The sequence below is a fragment of the Melanaphis sacchari genome, unplaced genomic scaffold (assembly GCF_002803265.2).
Source record: "Melanaphis sacchari strain LSU unplaced genomic scaffold, SCAv2.0 Contig27_pilon_pilon, whole genome shotgun sequence".
Classification (NCBI taxonomy): domain Eukaryota; kingdom Metazoa; phylum Arthropoda; class Insecta; order Hemiptera; family Aphididae; genus Melanaphis; species Melanaphis sacchari.
The window spans coordinates 302,067-307,250 of NW_020271152.1; the positions used below are offsets into that span (position 1 = coordinate 302,067).

A 5,184-nucleotide genomic window follows, 5' to 3' on the forward strand; every position below is an offset into this window, starting at 1 on the left:
AGAATTTTCCCCTTCTTGTTTTTCCTTTGACTATTACTGATATCGTTCCCCGTCACTCACGTCACTACTGCTATAACGCCGTTTCACCGAATATACGCCCGACAGTGATTTTCAGCATGTCACATAATTAGATACGGAGTGTCGAAATATCTCTCTTTCTATTTAATATACTTTTAGGATCCTTATGCCCCTAGATATACTGATTATAGGTACAGGGTGGGTGATTCATCAAGCTTGTCCACCCACATTATTTCCTTCGTGTAATAATTTTAAAACAAGGAATTCAGGTATTTCAATTCTGTTATTTTGGAATTTTAACGTAGCTGGTATTCTTAGGTATTTATTAAAGAATTATAATTTATATATCATATTATAAATTATGATTTTTAGAAGCAACTGGTGATTGTTTTGAAAATGTTAATGTAAATGTTTATTAATATTTAATTGAATTCGTAATTTTATTGAATTAATATAACGTTAAAATTGTATACATTTACTTATTAGGTACCTATAATATTATGTACCCAGCCACCTAGGTAGGTACCTATGTGTAGGTTGCATGCCATCTATTTAATGTGGAAAATTCGTATCTACCTAAAATGTTTTTTTTTTTTATGAATCCAATTCGACTGTTAGATATAAATTTGCTATATACATTTTAGTTCAAATATTTGATATTTGAGTCTAATATTATAGTCAGCGCGTAGGACCGATGATATTATGCAGAATATATTTTAAAACCAATGGTACTACAATGGTTTTAATTTGTTTATATTTATTTTTTTCATTTTACTTGCTTTATTATCATAATATATTCGAATAAAAAGCTAATATAGAACGAAATAGATTTTTTTTGTTCATAAACATAACAATGGCTGCCCAACCTGAAACCAGTTGAACCTTAATGATTTTATTATTTTTTTTTTTTTTTTATAATAAAAATTTATTTTATTTCAATTTCAACGCTTTAAAATACAAAATTACGATTTTGGTTTGATAGTTCATGATATACCTACCTTTATAATTATTAATTATAAATTAAAATAACAACATTAATAATCATTATTTCTCATTTTTAAGTTACTAAAGTTATAACTTTTTAAATTAGTATCAGAAAATACACAACAAAATATAACAATAAAAGATATATTATGTTATCTTATGTTATAAATAATTATAATAATATATATGGATATTTATTTTAATAATAAATATAATTAATTTAATATACTCAATATCAGTATGAAATAATAAGACATGTAGTTTATTTATTGCAAGTTATCAAGTTATTTCTATTGAAATAGTATATTATATCTAAGACATAGGAACCTATAAAATCTGAATTATCATTTGACAATACATGACAATATAAGTTTACTAAATATGAATAATTTTTCTTTCTTTAAAAGGTATTAGATATTTAAATTAAGCAATAATTTTTTATAAAACAAAACGATAAAGCATAAATTTGCATGTTGTAGATATTTACTTAAGAAAAAAATTATTCTGGTAGTTCAAAAACAACTAAACGCAACGATAATTATTAAATTTGATAGACTAACGTTTTTTATATCATAACATTATATATTATAATACAACGATAATAAATTAACAATATGTTATTATGCGATTGAAATACTAATAATTAAGAAAAAATACATGTTTAATCGAATGAAAAATCCTTTTATTGGAAGAACTTTGGCATGACGATATAGTAATATAATAGTAATATAGTATAATACTAAAGTGGAATAATTATGGAATATTATTATTTACCTATTAGTACAATAAAAATTTGAATTTAATTTTAATGTTTATTTAATAATTTTAGTAGTTTTTGATACTATATATCAGTATAAAATAAACTACCTACGTCTTACACTTAAAATATAACTACTATAAAATTACTTTAGTTATTATTTATAATACCTAATAATTTATTATTTTATTTTTGGTGTTAAAATATAAAAACTTAACAAATATATTTATTTTTACTTATAATTGAAGCTTAAGAAGTAAAAGTAAATATCAAGTAATTGATTATTTGAAATGTCCTAGCATTAGCAAAAACGTTTAATAAAAATAATTTATCATCGCTTTTAGTCTTCTGTACACAGTTACTAAAATTCACAATATTTGCAAAACTGACAAAGTTTGTAATTTCAACAATATTAATCAGTAGAGACACCTAATCCATTTTAATACATTTTAGTACTATTATGCATATTGTATATAATTGATCATACTATGATTTAAAAATAAAAATATCCTTTATATTTAAACACGGAAAAAACTGAAACTAAAAAAAAAAAATATTTTTATAAGTATATATTTATATATATACAATATGGCTATGTAAAACAAAGTTTTGATTTTAATTTATCAGATTATGATGGGATAAGATATATTTAATTTATAAACGAATATTTTAAATAAATTGGTACACTAAAATAATGAATCCCCATAGAAGTCACTAATACGTTTTAGTTTTTTATAATAATCCTTAAATATCAAATGTCAAGAATTGACTGCGAAATGTTTTTGTCTCTCATAAAACATTAAGTCTGTTTAAATTTTACCCTTTAATAATATCACATGAATTCAATCTTAAAAGCAATATATTTAATATTTTAGTGTTAATGTTTTCTATAAATTATATCTAAACATTCTATGTACTTATATTCTATATATTATAAAGTTCTGAATGTTTTTTTTTTAAATTCGTGTTATTGATAATCATAAGCATTGGATTAATTACTTAAATTATCGTTCTCTAAATATCAGTTTTAAAAAATTTACCGTTTTATAATTTAAATATTGAATTATATTTTTTGCATATTTTAGTATTAAGAGCATATATAACGATAATAAAATTAAAAATTCATTATTTCAAATACATTTATAATAATTTTGAGAATACTTTGTTTTCACTTTCTATTGTATCTATTGCTTTAATGTTTTAAAAATTTCAAATAAAGGTATTTATTTTATCGTTAGGCAGTACAGTTTATGTTAGTGTTCCATGATAAGTTAAAATACACCATCGTATGCCGTTGACGTGGTGATATATAATACACTATTACCATTATTATTATTATTATTATTACTATTGATGATATATTTGGACAAGCCGACACCGATTGTGGGCGGAGGAAAAGCTGAGAGGTCAAGGGTTCGCGAGGGCGAAACTTCCCCCAAAACGGAATGGATTGCATACGTGACTTGCGTGTTATGACGCGGGTTTCAAACTGGTTCGGGGAGTTTTACAGTAAAAATAACAAAAATATAATAAAATAATAATAATAAGCATCTGTGGACGAATGGGATAATAATTATATAAGTGATATAATAGCGTTCTATAATTCTATATTTGGTACTCACCAGTGGTTTTAGAATGCTGTTTTTCGCTTGCGTACCGTATGTCCTCCGCCGTCGACTAGTAATATTTAAATATGCGCTCTTCTGTGGTGCGTTTAACCCTTTCGGCAGTGTTTTTCGAACCACGTCGATCTAAATTTGCCTTTTTTTTCCTGTCACTCTCTCTCTCTCACACACACACTCTATTTCACACTATATCCCCCTCAATCCTCATCACGACACCCGTTCACGGTGCCCTTCCATGCTATATGTATATTTTACATATTATAATACTATATATACACGCGCCGCGCTACCGATTCCCCGCGAGAAAGCACGTCGAATGTGGAACACAGCCTCCCAGGATCGAGCGCATAAATTTGCATACCCTTTTTATTATTATGATTATTAAACATAGGTAGGTATGCATAATATTTATTATTATTATTATTATTATTATACTATGCGTGTAATATATAAAAGGTATAATGTCGTTACGAATGCACCTGGATCGATGAACCCGCACATGCATATATACATAATATATAATATATTTAATATTACAAATTTGTAAAAATCGATGCTTCCAAGCTTATAATATAACTTACCATATTATATTGTGATGTGTATTATAATATGTGTACGACATGACAATAGCTCTACATTTTATTTGTCTTACTTACACGTTTAGGCACACAATTACAAGAATATCGTTGCGTATTGAGTAAAGTATGTCTAGAAATAATAAGCCAATAATACACGGGCAACTAAATTATGTTTAAGATATCATTAGCTCACTATTGATTTAATAAATGTTCAGTAATAATTTAATCGTTTAATACTTATGCGACTCTTTACTTTAATTTTAATTTTTTTTTTTACTTTAAAATTAAATTAATGTTAAAAAATTACAATAAAACGATGAAAAATATATTTTAGAGAGATGTATTACATAATATATAAGTTAATAGAAAGTCTGAAGTAAAAACAAAACTATTAAAATATTATAGTATAACAGAAAAATTTTGCAAAATTGAGATAACTTAAACTTATGATAATGAAGTATGTTTTTATAATGTAAACAATTAAAAAAGTTTTAACCTATAGACGTTAAGATACGCGTTAAAAAAAAAATCAGTAAACAAATTGTTGTTTCCTGATTACGTATAGTTGCCGTAAAAAAAAGGCAACGTCTGGAATGTTTTTAATCTGTTGTTTTTGTTTTTGTTTTCTTCTTTTGTTTCTTTTTTTTTTTAATCGACGATAAATATTTATGGCACTTGTTGCACGCAAATTAAATCCAGCCACCGCTGGCTGAGGGGGTGGATAAATTACTTCTTTTAACAGCAATAACAATGAAGGCAGCGTTGGCGTTGTGGTGGGGTGGGACGGGAGGTGCAATGGAATAATAATGATAAAAAAGTAAGAAACTTTTCCTCGCGGCGAGGGTAGTTAAAACATTTGGCCTTGAGAGAAATATGAGTCAAGGTCATAATTAAAATAAAAAGAACGCAAAAAAGTTCAACACTCCCCTTACCGACATCGCACGCGGTCTTTAGTGCAGTGGCACGCGATAAAAAATAAAAAAAAACACTGCGAGTAATAATAATAAACACAAAAGCACTCTTCCCTTAGCCTTTATTCTCCATTCGTTAAATAATTATGTTTAGCATATTTTTTAAGATTTATTTTCTTTTCACCCTTGACCTAAATTTAAAGACTCGAGTATTTTATATACTCTTGTTGATATTTTGTGAAATACTGAAGCCCACGAGTCACGTAGTTCAATCGATTATTATACAACCAAACTTGCAGATAATAACTGTG

General features: G+C 26.1%; 1 long non-coding RNA gene across 1 annotated transcript in view; it reads right to left on the reverse strand.

Moving 5' to 3' along the window:
• Window positions 1-3,498, reverse strand: part of LOC112595451 — a 48,707-nt gene extending 45,209 nt beyond the window's left edge. The window contains exon 1 of the long non-coding RNA XR_003114719.1: window positions 3,382-3,498. This is a non-coding gene — a long non-coding RNA (uncharacterized LOC112595451). The remainder of the gene's footprint in view (window positions 1-3,381) is intronic.
• Window positions 3,499-5,184: the final 1,686 nt, after the last annotated feature.